The sequence below is a fragment of the Mauremys reevesii genome, linkage group 4, assembly GCF_016161935.1.
Source record: "Mauremys reevesii isolate NIE-2019 linkage group 4, ASM1616193v1, whole genome shotgun sequence".
In the NCBI taxonomy this organism is placed as follows: Eukaryota; Metazoa; Chordata; order Testudines; family Geoemydidae; genus Mauremys; species Mauremys reevesii.
Genome location: NC_052626.1, coordinates 131,019,314 through 131,040,232, shown reverse-complemented (window position 1 = coordinate 131,040,232; position 20,919 = coordinate 131,019,314). Strand labels below are relative to the sequence as shown.

General features: G+C 39.2%; 1 protein-coding gene across 9 annotated transcripts in view; it reads left to right on the top strand.

Moving 5' to 3' along the window:
* The window catches only part of USP49 (ubiquitin specific peptidase 49), a 50,635-nt gene that overhangs the window by 12,373 nt on the left and 17,343 nt on the right, over window positions 1-20,919 (top strand). For 2 of the 9 annotated variants that reach the window (XM_039535743.1, XM_039535747.1), the window contains exons 1-3: window positions 2,159-2,291; window positions 12,396-12,670; window positions 12,751-12,878. The exons of 2 other annotated variants lie outside the window; for them this stretch is intronic. The gene's annotated coding sequence lies outside the window, so the exon portion shown is untranslated. Of the gene's footprint in view, window positions 1-2,157; window positions 2,292-6,541; window positions 6,561-12,395; window positions 12,671-12,750; window positions 12,879-20,919 lie in introns of those variants that run through there. 5 more of the 9 variants (XM_039535746.1, XM_039535745.1, XM_039535752.1 and 2 more) reach the window with 4 other exon arrangements.

Genomic DNA, 20,919 nt, shown 5'->3' with positions numbered 1-20,919 from the left:
GTAACTACTCCGAGCAAATATGGGGCTTTCAGTTACTGGTGTGCCCCCATGCCCCAGTGCCTGGATATGCATATGTCATGTACTGTGTTGTGTATGAAATGTAGGAAAGACGATCTACAAAATGCAGTTGTATTTGCTTGCTTCATTCATGTGAGTTGGCAGTATTGAAATATAGAAAAATGGAGATCAGGCAAGATACTGAAAACCTTAGACAAAGATGAGGCAACTACTGTGTGCTATAGAAACTGAAACAAAGGTGGTAGGTTTAATGTCAAGCTCCCTACTTTTGACACTGTCACCCTATGATAATTTTCAGATTGCCTGTGGTGAGCTCTTTGTGCAGTCGATGTTTAACATCACCATGCAGTATATATCAAAATGCAAAATCAAATATATTTTACTGCATTGCACTCAGTTACTGTTTCTTTTGAGAAAATCATAATTTTTTGGCAAAATGTGAACATGTGATTAGTATCCCTCTTTGTTTTACCTCCTCTGTGTGGCGAAAACTCACTGCTTTGTGATAAGTGTTGTTCATCAGTTTTTGTTCACAGCATGGTAATGAGTATACATTAACTGTAACACCTACAGTATATTGGCAGCCAAAGATCAGAGTGTGAAATCTTTGAGAAAATGGAATACTTGTTAGGGGCACCTCTCCAGCAGTCAAGACATTTTTAAGAAAACCTACTAGATGGGTTTCATTAATTAGGTAATTATTATGCGATTCAGGGAGAAGTCTGTCATTTTTAGCCCTGAAATGGCAGAAGCCTTTTCCAATATCTTTTATTTCTCTGCAGAAGCTCCTGTGTCCCACGCTACCCTGCTTGTATAATTCAACAGTGTTTCCATATACAGAGAAAGAAAATTGATATATTAGATGCTGTTATCTCAGGAATAGTATGAGTTTTTTTCACTTGAAATTTTTCTTGTATAACATACAAATCATAACAAACACTTTTTTTCTAGTGAAGCATCCTTTTTTCATTTCAGAGAGAAAAACCACTGTCAGGACCACAAAAAAGTGTTTCTTGGGGTGGAATTATTAAAAATCATGTAAGATATCTAGACAATTATATACTGTAGGAATTAAGGGGGGGAAGTTTCTTTTTAAAATAAATGCCTTAACCTTAACTTCCTCCATGAGATGTTGGTGAAAATTTAAAAAAATGTAAATAGTACAGTTTAAGATATTATGGTAAATTGAAATTAAGATTGTGATGTTAGGAAACCAAGAACACCTGAGCAAAAGCAGCCGTCTTGCCTCTTTATGGTGTGAGCAGTGAAAGCTTTTACACTGAACACTTCATCATGTGAATAAGAAATAAAGCATTCTCATGGTGAATCCAGTGAATATTTTGAAAGAAGAACTGATTTAATAGGGTAAATGCTTTAGTGCATTTGTATTCTTTCAGTCTTTTCTGTGAAAGATCAAGTCAAGAATTATAGGCCACAGCTGTGTTCTTCCATTTAGAACTTGTATAGGGTATCAGCTGAGCCAATTAAAAAATGGTGACCACAGCCTTATTCGCTTTGAAAGGCAGATCCGTACACTTGATCAAGAAGTGCTGCCTTGCAATCATATTCTCCCATTCAGTTTCAGTGGGTGGTATTAGATCTGATTAAGAAATACTGTCCTACAGTTGCATTCTCTTTCCTCTCTTGTGCATACTATGAAAGGGAATGCCTCAGAAGACATATTCAAGGCTTTTATTTAAATTAAAAAAGGGGGGTGGGGGAAGTATTCTTGCAGCCTTTGTAAGTGGGTATGCAGATGACCTAACAGAGAAGTGCCATTTGGTCAGAAATATTAAATGAATGTCTTGAGAAAGGAAGAGTAGGCAGTGCTGGTTTGTGTTTCTGTCCCACTAACTGCTTTGTTCCCTAGACTCCTAAGAAGGACCAGTGGCTCTGATCCCATATTCTCCTCTCTCTGTTCTAATAGACTCATAATAGATGTGTTCTTTCCCCCTCCCCCCTTTTTAAAAAGTGTATTTTATACTGATGCTTTCATTATTGCCATAAATGTGATATGAACTGCTTGGCTCCTTGACACTGGTTCTTGCAACCAAGTTAACTTAATAAGAATAGAATTTTAAAATAACTTGGTTAGAATTTCACATTATATTATTGCACACTTAACATAGTCCAATTGAATTATAACAAGGGCAGTGAGTTTTAAGGAAATTACATGGTATTTGTCGTTGACTTCTAATTAGAGCAATATCTGTCTTAGTGAATATTGAACTGTGGTCTATAAGAACAAATCATTTTTCATACACAGCTCTTGGGTAAATAAACCTTTTACATTATTATATGCTAGCCTGGGTGGGCTTAAGAACAAAATAATTCACACTTTCTCTAATGTGTATTTCCTTTGCTACACCTTTTTCCTTTAATGTAAATCTGTCTTGGTAGATAAGATTTTTGGCTTCATTTGTGGGTGTATTTTTTTTATGTATATAAATCTAGCTCTTCTTTGCATGGCACTTAAATTTGTTGTTTCAGTGTCAGAGTTTCAAATGTAACCTGTGTTGTAGTTTGTCCTTTAACATGTTTCTGGTGGTTGGCAGCTGGACTAAATTACAGTTGTTGGTTTTTTTCTTCATCAATAAATGATTTGCTGCTTTAAGAGGAATTGATTTGGTGCTGCACATAAGGAAAACATAGTTTATTTTTTTCAGTTCTTACAAAGGTCTTTGAAATGCTACTTCCCTCGATTATGGTACCCTCAGTTTGTGTATCAGGTCATGAATCTCTCAAATTCGTCTTTGCCTCCAAACATGGGGAGATCAAACTCATGTGGAGTATCCTTTTGCTTGTTAGTATTTTTTGGCTTGTTTGATACATTACTTTTCAATCTAAAGAGACGGTTGTAGTTTTGACCTTTTACTTTGTTGGAAGGTTTCAAAGTTCTATTACGTGAAACTGCTTACAATTTAAACACGTTCAGTAGTATTTGATTGTGGTTTTTCAATATGTTCCCACTCAACTAAACTATATTGGCTCAAAGCTGCCTCCCCTCCCCAAATATTGATATGGCTGTTAACCTTTGTTCTCCTTACTTGATAGTCTAGAAAGTAAAAAGGATAGATCCCACAACCATTATTCACTTGAGTAATATCTACTGATTCAGATAATCCTATTTACCCTAATAGGCTCAGAATGAATGTTTTAAATAATAATATAGCCATTTTGGCAGTAGAGATGTCTTGAATGAAAGTGTTAATTTTATTTGGTGTTTTTTGTTACTAGCATCAAGTATGGTCCTGAGTCTGAAAAGCTTTTCTTGTATGAGGCACATACTTTGTTTAAGTATTACTGAGTGCTGTCTATATAAATTGATGGCTTTCATTTTTTAAATCTTCTCTACCTCTTAATTTAATTTTAGTTAAAAATGCCAGGCAATTGAAGGCTGATGAATAAGGAGTTGAATCCAATGCCTATTTGATATATATATATATATAAAAATTTTTTTTTCCTTTCTAGACCACAAATTTAGCTGAGAGGCTAGTGGCCTGCTTCTTAATGCCCACAACATTTTTGGTGTTTTTATTTACTGTGGTTGTGATATTCTACATTCCAATAATGTTTAGAGATTAATTTTAAACCAAACCATTCTGGGGGATGTTTGATAAGTTTCAGACAAAATAAGAAATGGAAATGCTAACAGAGCTTTCAGTATAGAATAGTGAAGGGTCTCAGTTTCAAGAGACTGGCAACATACAACAGCCATAGACATCAAAGGAGGCTAAGCACTTTATAGGACTAGGCCTGTAAAAAAATAAAAAAATAAAAAAATTCTCCCCAGAATAGCAACCATCTCTTCCTGAAGGTGGCAGACATATAATAGCACTTAGAGATTTAGTTATACATTAGATAGAACAGGTGGAATCCATTCAGTCCTCTTGGAAATGTGTCAACACCAAAAATATCTCCATGACTGGGCAACACTAGCTGCTGTGGGATATTTATCAGGGGGTAGCCATGTTAGTCTGTATCCACAAAAACAACAAGGAGTCCAGTGGCACGAAAGCTTATGCCCAGATAAATCTGTTAGTGTTTAAGGTGCCAGCGGACTCTTTGTTGTTTTTGTGGGCTATTTAGGGGTTTTTTACTGATTCCTGAACAGTGAAAAATGAGATGTTCTATTTTGGAAACTCTGGTTAACTTAATGTGAGCCAGAGAAGTATTTAATGATAGATTAACTGAATTTTGATTGGTCGTCTGCTTCAAAACACACTCTTCACTGTTGTGTAAATCAGGGGTTTTCAGACTGTGAGATAGTGTTTCCAGGTGGCCCAGCTTCCTCTGGTCCCTGGCTGAGTTCAGTGCAACCTGGGAATATGGATGGCAGCGGGCTTACATAGCCTCTCTCTCCTTCATCTGGTCTCCAGCTTTGCCCGTTGTGGCTCTTGATTAGCAGATATTGGTCTCTGATTTATTTTTCTCTTTGAGAGGCGCTCTTCTTTCTGAACCCCCCACTTTTCCTAATGCGGGGGTAGAGAAGGAATAAGAAAAGAATTTAGAGAGAAGCATTATTTGAATGATTTTGACTGTCATTCTATTGGACTGAGATAATTAGATTGATAGCTAAAAAATGCATCTATAATACTCAGCCCAAACATAAGCAATTCACTATTGCTCAGATATTCTCTGCCTCCCCAATCCCCTGGATTTTATGGGGAACTCATCACCTCCACCACATGCATCCAACGAAGTGGGTATTTACCCACAAAAGCTCATGCTCCAAAACGTCTGTTAGTCTATAAGGTGCCACAGGACTCTTTGCTGCTTTCATCACCTCTTGTCTGTCTCTGCTCTCTTATTCCTTATATAGTCTCTTTCCCTTTTCAGCCTCATTTTGCCCACTCCAGCTTATGGTGGTCTGTTGCTCCTTCCCCTTTGGGACTTTGACTTGAGGCAAGGTGCCTAGCTGCTTTCCTTCTCTTGTGAGTTTTCTTTGCCCCCCTGCCCCCTCCTCTTCCCCAGAAGAAGTGTCTCTTCTGTCACCCTTGTTTGCCATATTGTTCCCTGGAGATGTCTGTTACCCCTTCCCCTTGATCCATTCTAGCAGTTCTGAAGGTTCCCTCAAACCTCTTGCTTTAACTCCCAGTAGCTGGCCTCCTTGGCTCAAGAGTTGAGGTACCTGCTCAGAAGGCAGAGTTTCCTTCCCCTCCCATTGCTGCAGGCTCATTGAGGAAGAGAGGTTCTAGTGAAGCTGGGACTCTCCTGCTGTGGGGGAAGTGAAATTGTGAAGGCATTTTAACAAAACTGTGATCCCTCTGGTTACCCAGCACATTTAAAACCTGAGTTAATGTGGTGGCGGAAGGACCTGTCTGTTTTTCACACATTCTGACTTGACGGAACATTACTCTTCTACTTGGTCACTGCATTGGTTGCCCATTAAATTCATCATCACAACATTAACTTTAAAGATGATACAACAGTGTAGCTCTCTTTATGCTGCCTGACTGACCTGCTGCCTTCCTATATGCATGGTTGCCCTCTGAGATCACTTGCACTACTGGCTTCCTGACAGCTCCCAGCTTTATATCGAAGTATTTGAGATGCCATGCTTCCCAGCTGCTACTGCACCTCTTGAATTTGGAATTCATTGCCTGTGGAAGTTTGACATGGTCTGTTTAACTCTGTTTTTCAATCCAAACTCAAATTTCACTGGTTCTTTTGCGTGCTCTGATTGACTGAGCTTTGCTTGTTAGACCTTGGTCTGCCCTTGTGAAAGGTGCTGTATAAGCACAATTTCTGTTACTGCTTAGCTGAAGCCCATGAAATCAAACTATTAGTTGACAAACTGTAAACATACTTTACTCAACATAACTCCATCAGACTATGAGAACCCTCTTAATGGCAAACTTATACTGTCAGTGGTACTCAAATCTTATGAAATGTCTGGTCTCTGAGAATGTTGGTTTGGCTTGTGATGTACAAAGTATGATTCCTTTCCATTAAACTGAATTAGACAGAATTTTTCCAGCTAAACATTCTTTGTGTCTTTGTGACCTGCAGTCTCATTTTTCCATTGACCTTAATTCTGAGTTGCAAAAACTGTTTATTTTGTTTTAATGAGTGTAAATAATGTAAATGCTTCAGCAATTGTTTGCAATGTGTACAAACTTTGGAAATGGCTAATTAGAGGGGAAGGATGGCCTTGGAAAGTAGCAACTTTGGCACTTCATCTAACAGTTGACAAGCCTTCAACCTTTTGTGAATGTTTCTTATTCACAGTTGTCCTAGAAATATATAAACTTAAAATTTATTTTACTGTTATTAGGAAACTTAGTGCTGGTGAAAAGTGTCAATATGACCAATAGTTCTGAAGTCTTTTATCCCCCTTTTGGAACTGATCCTGTCATGTGTTGAGCACTCTCAACTCCTGTTGAAATCAAAGAAGCTGAGGACACTTAGCACTTTTGAATAGTTGCTCAGCACCTGATCATATAGAATCTCAAATTCCCAACACTGGCATAGCATGGGAAACAGCATTGCAAACTTCCCCCACTAATGCATCTGGAGAGAAAACCTCTGTGGGTGAAAGGGTAATTCTGTTTTGATATCTGCTTAATCCTTGCCTTCTTTACTGACTCCCCTGTTGGCAGTTGTGGTTTTGTGAAGTGGAAATTTGTCCTCTAGGAAGCACGCTGAGAATTATTTAATTTTATACGTTTACTATTTAATATAAACAGTATTTCTATTAATATAAAATAAAAATCTTTAAAAATCTATTTCAAGTTGGTAGCTGATGGGTTTTCTCAGTAGAAAGGAACCATTAACTTATTATTAAACGTGACTGCCAGGTCTTCAAGCTTCATGGAATTAGATGGTCATTATGTTTTTAGGCAGATTGTAAGGGATAATAAAAACAGACTGTTGAGTGAAAAGTAGCAGGTTGTGTTGGCAAGCCTTTTAACTCTGGGGAGAATAGTGAAGGTTGTTTATGTATAGAAAAATATATTCTTGCTTTCCTAATGTTGTTCAGGATTTGAGGAATATGGTTTCATTTTGGGGGAGGGGGAGTTCTAAGCTTGAAAATGGTATTAAGTGTTTTGAGGGGGAGGAGCTTGGGTAAAATTGTGGAAGGCCTTTTTCTTTTTTTTTAAATCTTTTTGAGCATGTCATTTATTTGAGCTTTGGAGAGGTTGAGATTTAAAGTCACTAAACATTTAATTTAGTCATATATTTTGTGAAAATACAATGAACAGGAAATACTAAAAATTGTTCAGCTAAGCTTTAAAGAACTATAAGTTGTAATACAGATACAGAAGTGATTTAGCCTAGGAGATAAATCCATGTAATCCTGCCAGTCATGGGTTAATCTGTAATCAGACCAAGATTGTAAGGAGGTCTGTTTATTTTAATTAGCTAAGAATAATGAGTACACCATGAACTGAATATCTGTCTCTCAAATTTTTTTTCTTTTGAGTAAATTACATTCATGATGAAGTAAAGAATGAAAATAACTGGCAACTATTTTTTTAAAAGGGCAGGCTGAAAATATGAAACTATAAAACTCTGCTTTTCACCTTGCTTTTGTATACGCCAAGATTTGCTCATACATTTCATTTTTCTCCCTGGGCAGTGGGCTGAAAGGAAACCTAATACATGAGTTTGGAGTGATAGGGAAGAAAGAGCACATTTAGTGGGTGAGAAAATTTTCCTTTGGGTACGGTATACACTTGAAAATGTGTTTAGTGAAACCCTCTCCCCGTGGTGCTGCCTTATGAACAGCTGCTTGTTGATGGTGGGACTGACACATCACAATCAAATCACCTCTTTGCTTTCCCCCCTCTTATTTCTTCTCTAGTTTACCAGTCACCTGATGACAAATTAACTGAGTCAGTGAGCTCTAAAACTCTGACTGGGATCATCTGTTAAAATGACAGACACTACAGAACCAGATCTCAACTGATTTTAAATTGTTCAAGGAGACCAATTGCCTGTGGTGTCATATCTGAGACAACGCTCTCAATCCCCACCTTCTGCCTATATAATCACAAATATCTAGGTGTATTATTGAGGGGGATTGTCTTTCTCAGAGACATCTGGTATAAGCATTCAGAGGGGATTCTAGCCAGGCTAAGATGGACCCATAGTATGCAAGCTAGGGAAAACCCTATTGTCAGGCTGTCTGTAACAACAACAAAAACAGGTCTGAACAAGTGAAATTGTATTACTTTCTGCCTACCAGACAATCTGCTGATACGGATGCAAAAATTCTGTGTGCATTGACTGTCCAGCTTGCCAGACCTGAGGTTGAGAATGAAAACTGGGCTGCTGCCTCAGTTTCCTTGTAAATGCCACTGAGCAGCAATTGCATTTCATTTTATACTGCGGGACAGTGCGAGTAAGCCATATACATTCTCGCTTAAGTGAGGCACAATAGCTGAACAGAGCAAAAGGAGGAATTTAGCGAAGTGCCAGGCAAATCTCTGTGTTTCTACTTCTTGATGTTAATTAGAAAACTATGGGGGGGCCTTGGGTCAGGCATAGCAGTAGGTTCACCCCGGATTTTTAAATGCGGGTCGGATCAGATCAGAAGCCTCCCCTAGAGCGAGGAGATGTACAAAATCCATATATTATAGTTTTTTACAAGCTTTATACAAATAATAATACATGGGGATGATGATGATGGAGAAAACATTTTGAAATCCAGGTTGTCCTTTGACAAGTTATCTCGGTCATTTTCCTGTCATTTTATTGTCCTTCATTTGCCAATTAACAACAGTATTACTTTTTAAAAACTTCTAGAGGATGTAAAAGAAGGCAATGTGTGATTTATTTTTCCTCTCTTAAGGGTTTTAAAAAGAAATACCATTATTAATTGGAAAATCAAGCAAAAAAAATGGAAAAATGACTTAGATTACTGAGGATTTCTACTCTCTTGTTTTAATATCCAATATGTCTCAAACATGTACTGAAGAAGCCTTTGAAACCCAACTCTGTTTGACTTTACATATGTCTAATACGGTGACTATGTCTAATATGGGTTGCCAGTTATTCATTGTGGCTGTGAAAATAATGAAACCACAATCTAATAGTTTGTGGAGGGGGATATTGTTGTTATGTATTATTATTTAAAAATAACATGAGTTATTGGTCCTGGCATGCTTATTTGGGTTATTAACTGACTGTTTATTTTATATGTTGTGTCAGCTGTGATGTTGTTTTAGGAGATTAGTTAATAGTCTTTCTAAGATTTTGCCAAGATGAATGAGAATTAAAATGAAGGAGGAAAATCAGAAGAAAACTGGCCATAATTTACCAAATCCTCACTGTCTAGTATAATTCCTCTTTTGTGTCTGTCCTAAGGAGATTCTTGAAGAGAATGTTGGCCTGCTTGTATGTGTGAGGGCTGTTAAATTGATCTGTACTTCAGCAATCGGTTGAATGTGTGATCAGCACTGAGAGAATTCTCTGTGATCTTGTGATAAAACATACTTCTGAGATGGTTGTTTCTTATAACTGTTACATATACATATTTTAATATTACAGTAGGAAGTAATTATTTGTTATAACAGTTATTAAGGGATGAGTTAAGACACTTTCTGCAGTAGGTCAAAATGTGTGGCATTCAAGGTTTTTTCTTTTTTCTTTTTTTTTTTTAAGTGTTTCCAGTATTGGAAAATAGTTTCATCATCCTGTTAATAAATATTATTGATAAAACAGCCAGAGGGATTCTGTTCAAATTATTCTTAGAAAAAGTGCCTGTGAAATCCAGAGGTATTTTTAACATAATGCCTGAGCCGTGAGAATTAACTTCAGCTTTGAATGTATGCTTTACACAGCAGATGATAGGAAATGCAATCATTTATATCTACATAGATTTTTAAATATATACATATCTTCCATCTTTAGGATATTGGTTTCTGCATTCTTAAAACATCTGTATATTTTCTGTTGAAATATAATAGACAGTGATTAAAAAGTGCAGAGTATCAAGGAAAACAGCACACTGCAGAAATACAATATGGCTCGTTTTATTTAATTTGTGTAGCACTTTACTAGTCTTAAGGCTTTTTGTTCACCAGGGTTTCCATCAAGAATTTAGGTCCTGACTTTGTAAACACTTAGGGACATTCTTAATTTTATTAAACTCGTGTATTTGCAGGATTGGGGCATTAGTAAATGCAGAGGGAGGCAGAAAGTCATCTCTTTGAGTCTGCACCCCGAAAGTTTGGAGAATTTGGGAAAGTAAAAGTGGGGGGCGGGGAATGGCAGATCTTTAGCTGGTGTAAATTGGCATAGTTCCAATTTACACAACATGACGTTCTGGCCCTGTCTGTTTTAGTAGTTATAATTTTGGTGTGTAAGGGAAGGAGATGTTAAGAGAAGAAAATGTGTAGAAAACTTAAAGCTTTTAGGAGCAGGGACTGTCTTTTTGTTCTGTATTTGGACAGCACCTACTACAATGGGGTCCTGGTCCATGACTGAGTCTCCTAGGTCTTACAATAATACAAATAACAATTATTACAGAATGATGTGGTCTCTACACTGGGGGGCTTCTAGAGAAACCTTGTCTGTGAATCAGGATCTGTGATGATGTTGACATAGGTTATGGAAATGCACCTCTACCCCGATATAACACTGTCCTCAGGAGCCAAAAAATCTTACCGCATTATAGGTGAAACCGCATTATATCGAACTTGCTTTGCGTTGGAGTGCACAGCCCCCCCCCCTCCCCCCCCCGGAGCACTGCTTTACCACGTTATATCTGAATTCGTGTTATATCGGGGTAGAGGTGTAGAAAACACTGTGAATTTATAGATTCTAAAACCTGGTTGCTCTTATTTTGAGAGGTGCAATTATTTCTTTGTATTGTACAGCTAGATTTAAAACAAAAAAATGTTCCAACTCAAAGCACTTTTCCATATCAGATTCTGGTCATTTATCTCTTTTGAAGTCACTCCAGGTTTATACTAATAGCAGAATTTTGTGCCTTGACTTTTTGCCTTTCATCCCAATGATGGAGATTATAGGAAACAAGTGAAATGTTTGTATTTAATGCTTACTGAGTATGTCTGTATATACATCTCACACATGCAGACTACTCTGACATGATTCTCAACTTGATGCTGATTTAAAAAACAAAACACCTTAGAAGCCTATTGAAATTAATGGAAAAGGTTTTATTTATGCGAGTAAAAAACAGTTATAAGTTCTAAATTGCCGTAAAATGAGAATTACACAGCATTCCAATAACTCAGTATAACATCCATGGTTGATGCACAGTTAACTTAAGCATTTTCAAGGACCTTTGGAACCTGTAATGATATTTTTTCACATTTTATATTTTCTTGGTAACCCTGTTAAAACAAAACAAAGGTACTAGTTCACTCCATGCTCATATAGCATGCCATTGGGGAAACCCAGTTTCTCAACAGCCATTCTCAAAGTTGGTGAGTTCAGAGTTTGATCATCCCATTAAAATGTGGCTATTTTGTGAGCAAATCCTGAGGTCTTTTATTAATTTTTTACTCATCCATTACTCGGGTAAAAGGAAATGGGAGCTTGACTGAATAAGGACCTCCAGATTTGACGGTGTGTTAAGTATTTGAAACAGAAAATATTATTTTTAGGGTGAGTCAAAATTTTGAGCCTTGAGGGGAGTCCCGTTCTAAACAAACTTCTAGGCTTGTGTGATCTTTTCACTGTATGAAAGGCTGCTTCCCAAAGCTCTGTAATTGGGGACTCTTATATAGAGAAAAATTACCTAGCTCATTAGTTCAAGTCAGAATAATTACTTGAAGGTTTAACAGGTGTAACCATCAAAACCTTGCTTGGCAGCCAGAGTTCTATCTCATGGCTCACTGAGTTCAACAGTCTTTGAGTTAAACGGAAAACAGAAAGTTAACATGGAGGCTGTGATACGAACACAATAAAACCCGCATGAAATTCAGAAGTAAGACAGATTAGTAAGGTTGAATTTTCTGTTACTTTTCTTACAAAAGTAATATTTGTATGTAGTGTGGTATGGAGAAGGATAGTTAGTTTTTCCTTCACAGAATGGTAGAAAACTAATTAGAAGACTTATAATATTGAGTCTGAGCACAAAAAATCAGACGGTATCCGTGACCCTTTCCTCTCATAAGAGAGTTGTGTATGCTTGATAGAATGTTGTGTTGTGGGTTTTGTTTCCTCCCCCAAATCCCTTGTAGGGTAGTTACTGCACATGCGGTAGGACGGAGGAGCTAAAGTGGAATTATGAACCTGGCATTTTATTCTGAAGGGGGTGAGATGCATGATGATCCGGATAACTGGTATGAGGGCGTTTGGTAGCAGTGAGCCACTTGCTTTAAGAGTCCAGCCTTATGGATCTTTGAGTCTTAGCTAGAAAGTAAGCTCCAGCATGGCTGATGAATGTATTTATCTTGAAGGGTCACAGTCCCAGAGAGAGGCATCCCCTGAGATAGCCAGGTTCCAGCCTATTAAAGGCCTAGAAGATCTGAAAGGTGGTGATTTCTCCAGCAAAAGAAAGGAGAAGGGACAAGTCTTCAGTTTGGTCTTCAGATTTGGGAACAAATTCAGCTCTGTTGTAAGCAATAAATGGGAGTTGTGCCTGTATCTATTTGGCTCTGTCTCTACTGCAACAAGAAGCAGCATGGAGAAGTAAGTCATCTAAAAATAATTAAACAGCCTCCAGCCTCACAAGGTAATATCATGAGTCGTTTCTGCCATGGAAAAAAAGGCTTCAATGACCTACCTCTATCACTTTCTTTCTCTTCCCCACAGGAAGTTGGCATGGATTGCTGTTGGTTTTATTGGCCCATCCTCTGACTGATCAGACTTGGAACTCTTCAGTCCCTCTGGTATTCTCCAGATCATAATGGCCAGTTGAGTTAGACTCCAGCTATGGCAAAGTGAGTTAATCAGATATTGAATCAGCTAAAAGAACAGGCTCGTGTTTGTATGAATTTCTTCTGTAAAATGGAAGAGCAGTCTAGTTAATATTTAGTTCCAGGGCTACCTCCACCTTTTGGTACCTACATTTATTTATCTACCTTCCAAAACCATTTTTAATCCTTGGTTTTGCATTATGGGATGCATCTTTGAGTGCAATATGCCAAGAGACGTGTATGATGGAGTACAGATAGTAGGCTCTTTAAGCTAAAGAACATAATTAAAAAGTTCAGAAGTTGATCCTGAACTAGTGGTAACATTTTGCATGGCCCTAAAGAAGATCTGAGTTTGATTTCAGGTCTGAATTTCCCTCTTGGAAGGTGTTCTGCAAGTGCAGTACATTCAGGTATCATTCACACTAGAAAGGATTGTTGATATAGCAATACTGGCAAGCCCTCCTAGTGGAAACGCATCTTATACCAGCAAAATAGTTTTTTTGCCGGCATAACTGATACCAGTTCCTGGAACAAAGTAAGCTTTACTGGAAAACAGACTTTTTTTTGCCAGTATAACTGCATCTACACTGGAGCTTTTGCCATCACAGCTTTGTCAGTTTGGGGTGTCTGTTGTTTTGTTCACACTCTAATCACTATAGTTACGCTGGCAAAACTTTTAAGTGTAGACCAGGCTTGAGTGTGCATTTTCATTATGTTAACAGCAACTTCTGGCTAAGCAGCATTAATGGGCTCCAGTGGGGGCTTAAAGAAGGTGTGTAGAAAATCTTGGGGATTCTAAGGATGAAAAGGCCCACCTCAAATAAATGGGGGGGGGGGGGAAATACCCTTCTCCTCTGTGTATGGTATCTAGGAGCTTGAAATTAAATGAGGATTCAGGTCCTGACAGGTTCAGGAGGCTGTTGATAAGCTAGCTGACAAGTGGGGGGCGGGGGGAAAATCAGGCTGGTACTTTGCATGGCCACAAATATTTTAAATCTGTGTAATTTCAGCATCAAAAACACATAAGGTCAACAGAGCAGTGTCACTGCCATGGGGAAAAGGACTGTAATCCTGGTGGAGAGGATTCAGCCACCCAGGGAATCTCTTAAAGAGTAACAGATGCCTTGTGGAAAACCCTGATAACAATTACCCTTCAGAATAATTCTTCCCCTGTAACATGTCTTCTGGGATTTTTTTCTTCCCTCAGTAGGGATCTTAAACAAAAAAAACAGGATCTTTGTTTTAAGCATTCATCTGCTCCTGCTGCTGTTTCCCCACATGAAGTCAGAATCCTTTGTTTGTGACGACATAATTACTTACAACGAAGTCAACTGTGATCGCACAGAGGTTTATGACTTCATGTGGCGATAAATAGCAGGAGCAGATCAATTCTTAAATATCCTGTTTTAATGCAAATATTCCTGTCTGTAAAGGAAATAAGAGAAATACATAATTTTTGCTGAGACCATTCTTATGTATCATAAGATTTCAGAGTCTTTGTTTGAAAAATGGACATAGCTGTAAAAGGGTGTCTGGAACAATAGAGATTGGTTAGCAGAAGGACAGTCATGCAAACTGTGGTGTGCTCAGCCTTTAAGAGGGCTATATTGAAATGGATTTGAGAGCTAAAGGAATCCCCCTTTTCTGTTTGCCTTTGTGTGGTTATTTTCAACCCATAAACTGTCAACTAAGTTCCTGGTGGATATCAACTTTGGCCCATAACAAAGCAGCTGTTTCAGCAGAAAAAAATGTGTTATGATATTGTAAACTTAGAAGACAAGGTTTCTAACGTAAGCATTTATGAGCTTGTGTTTTAGAGGTGTGACCTCTTGTTCCATGAAGACACTGGGATTTTTTTTAAAGCTCCAAATTTATCCTAGCATAACAAAAAGAGTTAGTATTGTTTAGTGCCTTCCTCCCATATAAAATAATTCCAGAGACTGCAATCCTTTTGTTAAAGTACTCTCAGCTTACAGAGTCTAAGGAAAAGAGAGATGCTTTTCATTTTTTTCCCCTCATCCGATGCAACGCAGTCTGCTAAAAGCTTTCTATGGCTCATAAACCTGTCGTTTGCCTAAAGGGGCACACAGGTGATATTTTTACTAAAGTGGAAATTATCAGACTGTGGGGGTATTTAACTGAATTCAGCCCTTTTTGAGTCTGTATATTTCCTAGAATCTTATTACTTAATTTGTCTGAAGGAAATACACTACCTGCGTGAAATCAGTTAACAGTCAGTTAAGTTCACACCTGAAGAATGGAAGTTGAGAGTGAGGAAGAAGAGGTAAATGTATTCTGTCACTTATCTTTTAGTCCCCAAAAATCTGGTGGATTTCCCCCCCCCCCCAGTTTGTAGGATCACAGGGTCTCAGTATCTCTGTTGAGAATCTCTGTTCATATTTCAGAATGATTATTCAGGAAGCTCAGCAGTGGAAGTTATTTACCTCTGTCAGTGTGAGGCAGGTTTTATCTCTATATCTCCATCCATCCTTCTCAAAAATATCTGCACTTTGTAGGGAAGGAGCAGTGTTCCCAGTGTCCAGCTGTGCCTTTCCAGCTAGAATTTGAGTCCATCCTTAGAGCCTTAGTGTGTCCTTTTCTTTAAGGAGTAGGCAATGTTTGGAATAACTATGGGTTTGGGTTTTTTTAAACTCGGTTTAATATTGATTTGGAATTGAATGAAAAGCACCTGGAATTCTAGTATCCACCTACATCCCCTTCACTTTTAGCTTCTTTCATCCTGGTTTGTATGAGTGGCTAAATTCTACAGAGGCCATATTACTAACCTGAAATTCTCAGGTGGAAGTCAAATTAAATATGATATATTTATTTATTTATTTATTTTTACACTTCCACACTTTTTTTTTTTTCCATTTTGCATTGGCCACCTTTATTTGAAAATTCTAAGGTACCAGCTTTCAGCCCAGAGCAAATTTTTACAGCACAATATGAACTCCTGGAAATTGTTTAACACTAACATGGTTATAATGAACTCCTTTGAGTTAATAAAACAGAGCTTGTTGTGGAAATTGGCATTACAGTTGAGTTTTAGTCCATCACTCTTGTGTTTATGGTTTCAAACTTAAGTTGACTCTTGAAAGCAGAAAGATGTGCATTAGGCCCCGAGATTTGCTAAAGTGTTCTGTACATTGAAATACAGAGGTAAGATAACGCTTGCGTGAGTTTGTTGCAACTCAGAAAGAATAAATAGGGAACTCTAGTCATCTTGAGAGCCTCTTTGTGTGTGTTATTAGCAAAGTATGTTTCAGAATGCCATAAGCTCAGTAAGTACTAGGGGTTTGAGTTTTATTTACCAGACTCTTTTGGTGTTTTTCTACTCTGAGTCACAGCAGCTATTTAATTCTCTGGTCTGATTGCCCTTCCCTTTTCAAAGATGCAATATATTCACAATCTTCTGATGCTTTTGCTAATGTGTTTTTTTCTTTTCTTTTTCTTTCTTTTTTATTTCTTTAGCAGTTGTATTAATTTGCCTCCAGCCCATTTACTTGATAATTTGTCGTCTTGAATAGAGATAATCCAGCAATTCTTGAACATAGAGCAGACAGCTTTTGAGAAAATATGCTTTAGGTACAAACTAAAAAATTGCTAGGACTGTTACTACTTGTTAGAGATGGGATTTGAAAGCTTAAGAATAGCAAGTAAGAGTCTAACTGGGAGAATGGATTTCTGTGCCAAGTGACTACTCCATGGAGAAAGAAAAGCTGAAAAAAGTGCTTGGTTTTTAACTGACCAGCCACGTGCTATGGGCGCAGAGTCAGCAGATGATTCTGGTGGACAGTACACCTGTAATTTCAGAAAGATGGATCATAGAGTCTGAACAGAGAGAAGTAAGGTAGTGCTAGCGCTAGTTTGTCCGTTGGTATGTATAGCACTTCCTTCTCCTGAATGGAATGTTAGATTTACTTAACTATTATTAGTTCGTTTATTAGTTTGTAGTAGTCTCACTCTCTAGTGGCTTAAGAACAAAATAGCGGCTATAAATTCTACTGTGGTTGGCTGCTGTGAGGGACTTTCCTTTAGAGGTTTGTGACTTTTTGGAGCAGAAGGTTATGAGTTCTTTCTCCTTCTTCCATGTATGTAACCTGTCTCTATCCATGTGGCCACAGATTGTTACGGAGGAAGGGAGTGTGTTGCTCCTTACTTTGGTTGATTTAGACAATCATCCATCTCATTTCTGTCCCCAGTCCGCTGTACCTGACTGACTATGAACCAGGTAGATGAGCTTTAAAAAAAAAAAAAAAAAAAAGGCCATGTCCATCCCTACTTGTCCAGAAGAGCAGGCCAGACCAATGTCAGGGTAATGAGGATTGCAGAAATGAGAACACACCTAATAATAATCCCATGGTGTGTTCTTGTTCATGCAGTTAAATTACACTTGGACATTAGGGGATGCAAGTAAGTTTAAGGCTGGAGGAGAAAAAAATGAAGCTGAATTGCAGTGCCCAAACTATAGTACTAAAAATAAATATAAATTAGTACAACAGAATGGGCTAATTTGCTATAAATACCAACAAGTGAACTGCATGCATGAACACACGCAAATGCCTTAAGCAAAATAATTCACTAAAGAAAACAGTCTAGATCAATTTCACTTGTAAAATGACTAACAGAAACACCGTCTCAGAGAGCCTGGCATTTTTAGGAAACACACTCCTGCAGCATTTTCCTATGAATAATTAAATAAAACCCAAGCAGTCCAGTCAGCAGAGTTAAAACAATAAGAATATATTGGCTCACTTTCCTTCAAGAAAATAAATGTTACTCTATTGCATTTTACAGGAGGCTATCACAAAACTCATCCTTCCTGCTCTGTTTCATTTCCTTTGCAGCAGTGAACAAACAGAATGGGTATGCTTCTCAGTTTGCCAATTACCATTTTAACTGTGAGAGGTTTGATACCTACATGCCCAGTTTTGAAGGAATGATAGATTCAGAAGTTCAGTATCCATGTACAATCATAGACTCTCGGCCATTGTATGTGATCCTTGGAAAAGGACTGGTTAAACAGTTGAGCAAAGATTGTGAGCAATTGCACACAATTTTAGACATGTTAAAATTAGCTGGCCTAATTAGACTCAAATTGAGCCTTGTTTTTCTATTGTTGGTAGGATTCAAGGGTGTTTCCCCTCTCCCCATTATTAAAAAAAACAAAACAAAAAAAAATTAGTATGTATTAATGTAATTCCAGCTCACAGTAGACAGGTGTTTGCAAGCAAAGCTGTCACTGTCCTTTTTTCCTCTTGCCAGTTTCAGTAGGTGGACTAAATCAATTAAAGGGCCATTGAGGGTGAACTTTCCTCCCACCATTAAAGATGGTCTCTAGGTTGTGGATGAGGTTCTTTGGTAGGTTGGTGTGGAGGAACCTTGCTGCTCCCTGTCCTGTATCTTTCCCATGAATAAATGGAGAACTTTCAGTTTCCAGGGCTATCAGTCCAACGCTCCTCATCACTGCTGAATGTTTCTCTCACACACATGATTAGTTAAAAACAAAACTGTGTCCATTGCCAAATCTCTATAGATTTCTTCAATCTGTTTCCAGATATGTGACACAAACAGGAAAGGTACAGTACAAAGGATAATAATATATCCACATGTTCATTTATTAACACTTCTTACATCTAGTCGCTGAAAAATACTTCTCAGATAGTCACTAAATAGTGTTACAGCAAAACATGGCTAAATGGCTTCATGTTTTTGTATGCTTTAGTGTTACCAGTTAAAGAAACTTTGTTCATTTCCTGCCCCAAATGATCACAAAACGTTGCTGTCATGTTTTACCCGGAGGTGGGTGTATTTCAGTGGTGGGTGAAGTTTGTTTTGTCCTTCTAAAAATGCATGAGCAATATCCTGCTCACTCTACATGAACTGTCCACGCTAGTAAGCTGGACAGTAAAGGTGAGATCCTTCCTTCTGCTCTAGCCCTTTACAGTGGAGTAGTGTGGTAGGAGACCTTTGGTGCAGGCACTGTGGAAGACAGCTATCAGGCAGCCTCACACACAACCCCTCACAAGCTCCAGCGTGGAGGGTGGAATGTTGGGTCCGAGACACTACTTCACTGTAAAGGGAGGTAGGGGAGCCCAGGGAGGCTTCTGTAACTTAGATGGGACCCCAGGGCTGTCTAAATTACAAGCTTAGGGTGTGTGCTCTCCAACCCCTGGAACAGCTCAGGGTTAGTATAGAGCAGGGGTGGGCAAACTATGGCCCAGGGGCTGCATCTGGCCCTTCAGACATTTTAATCCAGCCCTTGAGCTCCTGCTGGGAAGCAGGGTCCGGGGTTTGCCCGGCTCCAGCTCTCCAACTGGGGAGCGGGGTCGGGGGCTTGCCCAACTCCACGCGTACCATGGCTCTGCGTGGCTCCCGGATGCAGTGGCATGTTTCCTATGCATAGGGGCAGCCAAGGTGCTCCGCATGCTGCCCCCTCCTAAGCGCCACCCCCGCAGCTCCCATTGGCTGGGAAGTACGGCCAATGGGAGCTGCAGGGGAGGCACCTGCAGACAGGGCAGTGTGCAGAGCCTTCTGGCTGCGCCTCCATGTAGGAGCTGGAGGGGGGACATGCCACTGCTTCTGGGAGCTGCTTGAGGTAAGTGACACCCAGAGACTGCACCCCTTACCCCCTCCCGTGCCTACACCCTCACCTGCAGCCCTGATCCCCCTCCTGCCCTCTGAACCCCTTGGTCCCAGCCCGGAGCTCCCTTCTGCACCCCAAAACCTCATCCCCAGCCCCACCCCAGAGCTTGCACCCCTAGCTGGAACCCCTCCTCCCCCCACCCCGCATCCCAACCCCCTGCCCTAGCCCAGAGCCCACTCCTGCACACTGAACTCCTCATTTCTGGCCCCACTACAGAGCCTGCACCCCCAGCCGGAGCCCTCACCCCCTTCCGCACCCCAGCTCCAATTTTGTGAGCATTCATGGCCCGCCATACAATTTCCATACTCAGATGTCGCCCTCAGGCCAAAAAGTTTGCCCACCCCTGGTATAGAGCAACTACAACAGTGGCTTAAAACCACCTTAGCCCCTGTTTCCCTGGGACTGTGGGTTTTATGCTACTCTTCTTAGAGATGCAGCACAGAATCTCACCCCAAGTAAATTACAGGGTTAGGAGGACCCATGTAAGTAAGGAAAGTGGATTTGGCACCATTTTTAAGCACTATGGGATCCTTGTAGATTATAGTTGCTCAAGCAACAGTTCATTGAACCCTTGCTGGTGGTCCACCAGAGAGCTGGTTGGTTGCATGGTGCTGGCTCTTTCTTTCTTTTCTTTTCATCTGTTTAATGTATTTTTTAGCTATATTTTAATGCAGTTTAGCACTTCCCCGTGTATCATATCTCCATCCAGAGCAATCACTGCTTTTCAGCTATTCATGAGGCAGTCAGCAATTGGCAGAGGAGGGGTCTGTGAGATAATCTTTGTTAAAATGAGATCCACAGCATGGAAAAGTTTGAGATGTCAAATGCTAGATAAAAGGTGCCCATAAAACTAAGTTACTGTAATTTCAACAAAAAAGAGAGAACTTGCTTTTTGTTCTAAGTGGTTAAGAAAACATGCTAGGATGTTAACTTTCCAGTATTAAGCACTTTCCAGTCATTCAATTTATACTAGACCTACTTATTCAACCATATGAACTAATGTTTGATAGTTGTGACATTTTAAATTACTTCAGCTCTCTACAGGCTTTGCAATAAGATTAATTATTTTTCCCTGGAACTATTTGCAGCTTCCAATTTTCTTCTCTTTTTTTGTGTTCTTTTAGCTCTTGCTCTTTATTTCTCCCCATTAACTGTGGTCCGCGTTGACTTCATCATCTCCTCTGAAGAAGGAAGTAGCTGGCAATTGTTTGTATAGTTGTATAAAAACAGAGACAGGCTGACCTCTGTCTTCAGTTGTGTGCATACAGCTCTTGCTAACTTCATTAATGAGAGTTACCTGCATGTGTCTGTGGGCAGAATAGGAGCCACAGACATTGGTGGGTCCCTTCATTACACTCGTTGCTGAGAAAGTCGTACTTTGAGAACTCAGACCTCAGGAGGAGCATGGCTAACATG